General features: G+C 49.5%; 1 pseudogene; it reads left to right on the top strand.

The window, feature by feature from the left end:
- The first annotated feature begins 729 nt into the window (after positions 1-729).
- LOC115083278 lies at positions 730-2,858 on the top strand (annotated as a pseudogene).
- Positions 2,859-10,378: the final 7,520 nt, after the last annotated feature.

Genomic DNA, 10,378 nt, shown 5'->3' with positions numbered 1-10,378 from the left:
GGCAGGAGCTGTAGCAGGATTCAGGTACTGGAACCAGGCAGGAACAGTAGCAGGCTCCGGGTACTGGGACCAGGCAGAAACTGTAGCTGAATTTGGGTACTGGGACCAGGCAGGAACTGTAGCTGGATTCGGGTACTGGAATCAGGCAGGAACCAAGCAGGTACTGTAGCTGGCAGGCAGGAACCAGCAGGTACTGTAGCAAGCCAGCAGGAACCGGCAGGTACTGTAGCAGGAACGGAGCGACGAAGCAAAGCGAGTCACTCCGGGGCACAGCACAACAGGAAACCGGGTGGCTAACCTGTTGCAAGGCAAAGACTGGATGGCCGCGGCCGGCTTATCAAGGCCGCGGTGTCTGACGTCAGGAGTTGGGCGGAGTCACCACTGGCGGGAAACGGCCTAGAAAAGCGCCCAAGTGGCGCGCGCGTGTGCGCCTAGGAGCCGGGCATCCATGGGAGGGCTCGCAGCAGCGCAGCCCCAGCTGGGGCCAACCAGGCCGCAAAAAAAAGCTCTGAAGCAGGGGCAGGTCCGGAGGTAAGGGCCTGGCCGTGGTGCTCGTGGCCAGAACCGCAACAGGGAGGAAGGGGAAATGTGGTGGAAGAAGGGAAGTTGCTCTGCACAGGTGTAACTGCTGCCAGCGGTGACAGGTAGAAGTGGCACACAATAGGTGTGTAGGTGGGGTATTCTGAAACCAGTGGTTTCTTGAGACCAGCAAGATGCCCGCTGACCCAGATGTTTACATCAAGGAAGACAAAGCTAGGAATTTCCAATGTTTCCGGGACTGTGGTACTAGAGAAGGATACCCAGAATTTAATCGGGATTAGTATCGGAAGAGGAGCCCAGTATTGCCCACACGTTTACATTGTTCAGGTGTTCAATAATATGCCCTTTGCCCACAGCCCATGACCGCACCCTGGCAACTGGTGATGAGATCACTAGCATGAATGGCAAGTCTGTCAAAGGATAAAGGTGGCCGAGATTATCCAGAATGCGAAGGCTGACATCACCATCCGTTATAATGCATTTCAGGCTGCTCTTAAGCAAGGGATGTCTTTGGACACTGTGCCAAAGAAAAAGAAGCAGAGACTAGAGATGTGAATCGTGTGCCAGATCATCTTAACGATCAGATTCGGCTGGGGGAGGGGGGGAATCTGATCGTTAAGATATGTGAATTGGAATCATTTCCGATTCCAATTCACATCGCTAGGGAGGCCCGTGCCTCTATAAAAAAAAAAAAAACACCCGACCCTTTAAATCGACCCCCTCCTCCTGACCCCCCCAAAACCTTTTAAGATTACCTGGTGGTCCAGGGGGGCCTCGGGGAGAGATCCAGGGGGGGCCTCGGGGAGAGGAGAGATCCAGGGGGGCCTCGGGGAGAGATTTTGCGGCATCAGCTGTTCTAAAAAAAAAAAAAAAATGGCGCCGATGCCCCTTTGCCCTTACCATGTGACAGGGTATCCGTGCCATTGGCCGGCCCCTGTCACATGGTAGGAGCACTGGAAGGCCGGTGCCATCTTTAAAGATGGCGCCGGCCACTTTACTCATCAGGGTGGGGGGGTCGATTTAAAGGGTCGGGTGTTTTGTTTTTTTTTTAGTGGCGTGGGCCTCCCTAGCGATGTGAATTGGATAGGGAGGGTGGGGGGTCGATTTAAAGGGTCGGGCCTCCCTAGCGATGTGAATTGGATCGGGAGGGTCGGGAGGGTGGGGGGTCGATTTAAAGGGTCAGGAGGGGGTTTTTTTTATCGGCCCATCGGCACCATTTTAATTAGTGGCAGCCAAAATGGCGCTGATGGCCCGAGAGCGCCAGGACCCCCCCACTGGACCACCAGGTAACTTAACATTTTGGGGGGGTTCGGGAGGGTGGGGGAGGGTAAGGAATTGGTTTTAAAGGGTCGGGGTGGGTTTAGGATTTGTTTTGGTGTGCCGGTTTTCCCGCCCTCCCCCAAATAATTCCCGCGCCCTATTTAACGATACAATACAAATGCCCCTGACGTTAAATCGGGGGCATTTGTATTGTATCGTGCACTCTAACGATTTTGGACGATTTTAAAATTATCTGACGATAATTTTAATCGTTCAAAAATGATTCACATCCCTAGGACTGATGGGGAACATAAATTCAGGAACAGCAGATGCCCTGGGATTGAGCCGTGCCATCCTGTATACTGATGGTCTGCTAAAGAGACCAGAGGAGCAGGAGAGGACAGTGGAGCTGTGCCAAGGATATGATGGGGCACACTAAGCAACTCCTGAGTTGTTTTTTTTGAGCTGTCACAGATGAACAGAGCATTTTGGAGATGTTTTCTTCATCATCGGCATGAGGGAGCCTCAGCCAGCTGCCTGAGAGGCCTTTGTAATCTGGCTGCTGAAGAGTGTCAAACTGAACTCGAATCCTTACCTTAATAAAGCTATCCCAGATACAAAATTGGCTTTCCAAAAATACCTGGATATTAAGTTTGAGTTATTGTCTTACTGTCTGAAAGTGAAGAAAATGGATGATGAGAAGTACAGTTGCAGTGCCTTGGGTGAACCTTTGTACCAGATCAGCACCGGCAACCATGCATGCCATCTGATTCTATACTGCCAGCCGGAGGCCCGTTCACAATTTGCCAAAAAGGAGGAGAGATGTTATAGAGAAGGTGGAGTTATTGGATCAGAAACACGTGCAAGACATTTTGTTCCAGCTGCAGCGTTTTGCCTCTACCACATCCAAATACTATGATGACAGTTATGCTGTACTGCAGGATGCCGATGACTTCCCCATCGTGGTGAACCTTGCCCACACCACCCTGAGCTATGGGCAAAAGGACATTATTAAGGATGCCATGAGGAGGAGGAGAAGGAAGACGATGATTCTATAGTACCTGCATGTAATCACCTGAAAGGTGCTTTGAAGCGGATTACATTCAGGTCCTGTAGAAAGGTGAAAGCGAGGATGGTTCTCAGCTACGCATCATGTAACCAGGCTTCTTTAACAGTGTGCAGTCGTGATCCCTTAATCTGACTGCTATGTGTCTTTGTTGAGCATTTGCAAAGATTTCCCTCCCCTCCCTCCAGGACTGTGAATTCTATATTCTATATCCATAGCATCTCCCACCCTAGCTGATTGGGGGAGCAGAGTCCTGGTCCAGAAATTAAACTCAGGACCCTTTCCAAAGAAGTAGACTCAAATTCAGGAAGTATTTGTTTTCATGGAGATGGTGCATGTAGATGTTGGGGTGTGAGTTGGGGCAAATATATGTGCGTGTGTGGGGTGTGTGTGTGTGTGTGTGTGGTGTGAGAGGGTATATCTGAGGGTTAATGAAGAAATTGCATCATTTTCTCTTTCTCTGTGGGGGCTGTAGGTGTGGGTGTTCTGGGTGCAGATGTCTGTGTGATGGGTCTCTCTGGGTGGGTGCATGTGTATGTGAGAGTGTATAAGAGGTGTCTGAGGGATGTGAGGGATATTTTTGCATGTGTGTGTGAAGGAGGGTATGAGTATATGTGTCAGAGGTGGATGTGTGCCGGTAGGGTGTGTGTATATGAAATGTGTGTGTGTGTGTGTGTGTGTGCTTGTGTACTTTGGCATTGCTTTATTTGTGCCATCCATTGCCAGTTACTTCAATTATTTTCTCTTTCTCTGTCTCTCTCCGCTTGTGTTGACCTGTGGCAAAGTACTGGTAAGGTAATAGTGGTTGGGGGGGAAAGGCTTGGAATGGAGCACTAGTCAGCATTCTAACAGTTCAAACAGTTTCTAACAAGTTTACCATAGAAAACAATTGGGATATTTTCCCTTTGAAAGCAAAGGGATTTTTTTAGAGGCTTGATTTTCTGAAACTACTGATCTGATGTTTCTGATTTTCACACTCAAATGAGATATTCACATTTTCTTTCTGCATGCTAAATTTGGTGAATTGGTGAATTCCCACCCCTTTTCTGGAGAGCTACTGCACCTACAGTCAGACAGACAGATGGACAGAAGCAGACATCAATCCCACTCCGCAATTTTTAGAAGCCTACCAATCATATTTAACTGGGTATAGATCACTGATCAATAATTCAAAAAAATAATTCTATATGCAAAAAATTCACAATTTTAGCTTTAACCCTAGGATGTTATTTACAATAGTGCAAAATTTAACAGGAAAAAATAGATTAGAAGCTTTCAATTGCATCACGATGTGATGAAATAGCAACATAATTTGAAGAAAAAATTCAAACTCTCGTAAAGAATATCGCAGATGCAAAAGGTAACAAGGACCGTGATTCCAATAACTGGTCTAGTTTTGAATATACTTCCTCATCTGAAATTGAGTTGTTAATACAAAAATGAACCCTGCAATACACCCAATTGACTACATTCCCACAGCCACTCTAAAATCAGTAGAACACTCCGGGGCAGATTTTCAAAGGGGTATGCGCGTAAGATACATGCATACCCCCAAAAAACCTGCCCCAAGTTCCCCCTGCGTGCGCCGAGCCTATGTTGAATAGGTTCGGCAGCGCGCGCAAGCCCCAGGACATGTGTAAGTCCCGGAGCTTTCCCAGGGGCATGTTGGGGGAATGTCAGGGCATGTCGTGGCGGGGCGTCATCCGGGGGCGGGGTCATGGGCGTGGTTCCGGCCTGGGGGCATTTCGGGGGCATGGCCGAGGCCTCCGAAATTGCTCCCAGGCGTGTATCTATTAAAATCCGGCGTACTCTTGTTCGCGCCTGATGCGCGAACAAAAGTACACGCGGGCGTACTTTATTAAAATCTACACCATAATATCTATTCCTATAACAGAAATGATTAATCTATCACTTAAAGACAGAATTGTCCCAGACTTACTAAAAATTGCAGTAGTCAAACCAGTGCTAAAAAAACAAAAGACAGATATTAATGATTTTAATAAATATAGACCTGTGTCTATTCTCTCATTTATTGCAAAATTATTAGAAAACATTGTTCAAATCCAATTGACTGAACACTTAGAAAATAACAATATAGTCTTTCCCTTACAATTCCGGTTTAGAAAACACCATAGTACAGAATCCTTACTTTTGACTTTATCAGACACAATTTGAAGAGGATTTGATAGTGGCCAATCATACTTATTGGTCCTACTTGATTTGTCCGCGGCCTTCGACACTGTAAATCACGAGATTTTAATCAATAGACTTAAGGAAATGGGATTAGCGGGGACTACATTACAATGGCTCACATCATATTTGAATAATTGCTTTTTTCAAGTAAACATTAACTCTAAACTATCAGGAAAGAAAAGATTAGATTCTGCAATACCACAAGGATTTTCCCTATCAGCAACACTATTGTTGCATGCCCAGGCTGTGCTAAGGCCACTGCCGGGCCTGCTCACTTCTCTCTTCCCTCCAGGAGCCCCGGTCCCTATTTGCCGGCTGCCGCAGTGAGTCACCTGCACCCCAGACAACCGGTACGCGCATCTCCAGCTCCTTTCAGCTCCCAGGCCTCACAGCGTAGTTCGTGCCAAGGTTCCACGGCCTCGGCTGCCTCGGCCCTGCCCCTAGGCGCGCATGCATGCACAAGACCAACCTTTAAAGATACCGAGGTGGGAAACCGCTCTGCGACACCCAGCAATGACATCACCTGAGCCCTGCATAAAAGGCAAGGCTCAGCCGCTCACTTGTTGCCTTGGCAAATGGGTCGTCACATAAGTGTGAAGCTAGTTGCCATCCTTGTTCCTATGCTTGTTCCAGTGATCCTGCGTTCCTTGTTCCTGTGCTTGTTCCAGTGATCCTGCGTTCCTTGTTCCTGTGCTTGTTCCAGTGTTCCTGCATTCCTTGTTCCTATGCTTGTTCCAGTGTTCCTGCGTTCCCGTGATCCTTCCTATGTTCCAGCGCCTGTTCCTGATTCCTGTTCCATGTTCTGTTACCCAGGTTGTACCTTCTTGGACTGATACTCGGTACTGACCTCGGCTTGCCTCTGACCACACTTGAACTGATACCTGGTAATGACCTTTGCCTGCCTCTGACCACACTTGGACTGATACCCATTACTGACCTCTGCTTGTCTCTGACCATGCTCGGACTGATACCTGGAACTGACCTCTGCTTTGGCTGACCATCCTCTATTTCAGATTGCAGATAGGAACTGGAACTCGCTCCTCGGGGGTCCATGTTCCTGAACACTCTGAAGATTCTCTACTGCCTGGAAGCTATCGCAGATACAGACATTTGTGAGTTACTATTTCAGATTGCAGATAGGAACTGGTACTCGCTCCTCGAGGGCCCATGTTCCTGAACACTCTGAAGATTCTCTACTGCCTGGAAGCTATCACAGATACAGACATTTGTGAGTTACTATTTCAGATTGCAGATAGGAACCGGTACTCGTTCCTCGAGGGCCCATGTTCCTGAACACACTGAAGATTCTCTACTACCTGGAAGCTATTGCAGATACAGACAATTGTGAGTTGCCATCGCTCTCTCAGAGCTTTCCCTGGAACCAGGTACTTGCTCCTCGAGGGCCTAACTCTTTCCAGCTACTGAGCCTCCTTAAGAGTCTATGTGAGTGTATCATCTACTACTGGTTATGTATCTAGCATACCCTGTCTACTCACTATCTATAGTCTCTCTACAGCTCAGCAACCCTGGAATCGCAGTTCCAGTATCTGAGGGACTTCAGCCCTGCCGGGCATATCAGCTCACCACTGCCACCTCTGGTGGTTCTACTAAGCTGTCTAATAAAAGAACTATCTGTGTCTGTCTCCATACCCAAGCCTAGCCGGTGGTCCCTCTCAGGATATCCTCCTGGGGGGCGCGCTGTCATCTGCCATCAGCCCAAGGATTCACCTATTTACATTCCTTTCCAGCTGAGTACCCTCTGCTGGTACAGATTGCCAACTCAGCAGTCTATATCATAACAAGATTGCTAGTTCCGCTTACGAAGCATATCAGATTGCTAAACTTCTCCTTCCACAGGAGCCAGTCCCTAACTGATTGCTAACGCCGCATGGTAACTCTTAACAGATTGCTGACTCCTTCCCCAACAGGAGTATCCAGCAGCAGATCTACAACAGATTGCTCACTCTTCCCACTTCAGGAGTTGAGCATATCAGATTGCTAACTCCTCCCACTCCAGGAGCTAGTTCCTAACAGAACGCTAACTCGCATCTGCTTGCTCCTCTCATCAGCATAGCAGACTATAACGCTCACCTGTTCTCTGACAGCCACACACCTTTTCTCTTGGTGGGAACACCTGTCCGTCATCTCTCCAGGAGACCCCCAGGGGCCCATCTAAGCCCAGGTGGTCCAATAATCCAAAGGCTCAACCTGCGGAGCCCCCAGACCATTATTACTGAAGTTCCTGTCAGCCTCTATATCCTCGTGTGCTCTGCCTCCTAGTGGCAGGCGCCCTCTGGGATCCCTCAGAGGGCCTTATCAATCGTGCGCCAGGCTAAGGGTCCACCTCCAGCACAACAGGTTGCCAAGGCCATGGACTCGGCGAGTCCTCTGCCTTGCCGGCTATTCCGGGCCTGGCTACATGTGTCCGGGAGCAGCAGCAATTCCTCGAGGCATTGGCCACCTCGATCGAAAACCTTCGGACACAACTCGAAGATTCCGCTATGGCCAACCATGGGACTCTTGCTACTAGCACTTCCTCTGGTTCATCGCCCTCACAGGCACTGCTGTCCCTCCCAGCTCCTCCCCAATTCAATGGAGATCCTCGCCTCTGTCGAGGCTTCATAAACCAGTGTTACATGCAGTTTGCGCTACAACTTTCTCTGTTTCCAGACGAAGTGACAAAGATCACTTTTATTCTCTCACATTTGGAGGGGAAGGCCCTGGCATGGGCCTCCCTGCTTTGGGAGCAGTCTGATTCCTTACTACATCAGCTCCTCCACTTCATCTCGATGTTCTGATGTACCTTTGATGACCCAGGTTGACAGGCAGTTGCCAGCCCCCATCTCCTCCACCTCCACCAGGGGTCCCATTCCCTCACAGAATATACCATGGAGTACCAAACCCTGGCAATGGAATTGGGATGGCAGGAGGACTGCCTGTTGGCACTCTATCTTGAAGGACTGTCATCCGCCCTAAAAGATGAACTGGCAGCCCGAGAGATTCCTACATCGTTGGAGGACCTCATTTCCTTGGTCGGGCAGATTGACCACTGCCTCCAGGAACAGCATCGGGAGGCAAGAGCCATAAAATGAGCAGCCCCGGAACCATCTTGGTCTGCGAGCCCCAGACCAAGGCACCACCGGCGGTATCCCCGTCAAAGGAAGAACCGATGCAGATCAACCGCGGTAGTTTTACTCCCAAGGAACGCCTCCGAAGGCGGAAGTCTGGTCTCTGCCTCTACTATGAGGGTCCAGGCCATCATATCCAGACTTGTCTGGTGCATCCGGGAAACTCCAAAGCCTAAGCCCAGCAGGGGTCCCGAGCTTGGGCACTAGTTTCAGGCTCTCAACTGTTGCTTCCCATCTCCCTCTTCAGGGAGACACATTCATTGGGGCCGGTGGGAATTTTATTCTTGAAGAGTTGGTCACTTTACTCCGTATTCCTACTCAACCTCTGGAGGTTCTACTACGAATAGCCTCCATCCACGAAGAACCCTTATCTGATCGCATCACCCATCGCACTATAGCCTTCTGTCTGACCGTAGGGACTCTCCACGATGAACAGATTCCTCTCCTGGTCCTGAAATGATCAGCACACCCCATCATCCTCGGTCTACCCTGTCTACAGCTACACTCTCCACACATTCACTGGGAATCACTCCAGTTCACCAAGTGGGATTTTCACTGCCAGACACACTGCTTACAGCAGGTGTCCCCATCCGTACTTGCATTAACATCCATGACCCTTCCTGGGTTATCTACACCCTACACTGACTACCAGGATGTCTTCTCAAAGCAACAAGCCGACATCTTACCATCTTTCCGGAAGTTATTTGCCCAATCGAGCTGTTACCCAATACCATGTCTCCCAAAGGGAGAACATATCCACTCTCGCTTCCCGAGACCCAGGCCATGTCAACTTACATCAAAGAATACTTGGCCAAAGGATTCATCAGGCCCTCAATGTCCCCTGCGGGTGCAGGATTCTTTTTCGTAAAGAAGAAGGACGGTACAGTAAGGCCGGGTATTGATTACCGTGGCCTGAACACCATCACCCGCAAAGACCGGTACCCACTTCCGATCATCAGTGAGCTATTCAATAGGCTCCAGGGGACCCAGATTTTTACCAAGTTGGGCCTGCATAGGGCCTATAATTTGATCCGCATCCAACCTGAGGACATCTGGAAGATGGCGTTCAATACACGAGATGGATACTACGAGTACGTAGTGATGCCCTTTGGGCTATGTAATGCCCTGCCATGTTCCAGAGAATGATGAATGAGATCTTATGAGACCTCCTATACGCCTTCGTCGTAGTCTATTTGGATGACATCTTGATCTTTTCAAAAGACTTTGAATCCTATCACTCGCATGTCCAGACTGTCCTCCAGCGGCTTAGGGACCATCATCTCTAAGCCAAACTTAAGAAATGCTTTTTTGAACAGTCCAATCTCCCATTCCTGGGCTAGATCATCTCCAGCCAGGGATTCACCATGGACCCAGACAAACTCCAAGGTATTCGTGACTGGCCTCAGCTAGTTGGTCTGTGGGCTCTGCAAAGGTTCTTAGTATTCACAAACTATTATCACCACTTTATCGCAGACTACTCCACGCTAGCCACTCCACTCACTGCTATTACTAAGAAAGGCCACTCCTCTGGGAGTGGAGTCCCAAAGCCCAGTCTGCATTCCAGGCCCTTAAGGATGCCTTCTGTACTGGCCTTGTCTCTGCCACCCGGATCCAAACCACCCCTTCATCGTAGAAGTTGATGCATCTGCCATTGGTGCAGGGGTGGTCGTCAGCGAGTACTCCACAAAGGGCGCCCTAGTCCCATGCTGTTTTTACTCTCACAAGTTTTCACCTGCGGAATGCAATTATATTATTGGGGACCGTGAACTCCTGGCCGTGAAGCTAGCCCTTCAGGAATGGCACCCCTAGCTTGAGGGGGCTCAGCACAAGTTTATCATCTACACAGAGCTCAAGAATTTAGAACATCTTAAAGAAGCCCAGCTACTGAATTCATGGCAGGCTCGCTGGGCCCTCTTCTTTGCGCGGTTCAACTTCGAGTTGTGCTACCGCCCGGCTGCAAAGAATCTCTGTGCTGATGCACTTTCACGCTCGGTAGATCCAGAGGATACCCCGAAGGTCCAACCCACATCATAGATCCCACATGCATCTCCCTCGCAGTTACTACCACCATGCCACCTGGTAAGACGGTGGTGCCTCGTCGCCTCCGAGAGCGAGTACTACGCTGGACCCATGACTCTCAACTTGCTGGTCACCCCGGCCGGGCCCGGACCCTGAGGATGCTCTGCAGGCA

Source organism: Rhinatrema bivittatum, chromosome 2, assembly GCF_901001135.1.
Source record: "Rhinatrema bivittatum chromosome 2, aRhiBiv1.1, whole genome shotgun sequence".
NCBI lineage: Eukaryota > Metazoa > Chordata > Amphibia > Gymnophiona > Rhinatrematidae > Rhinatrema > Rhinatrema bivittatum.
This window is presented reverse-complemented; position numbering and strand designations above follow the sequence as displayed.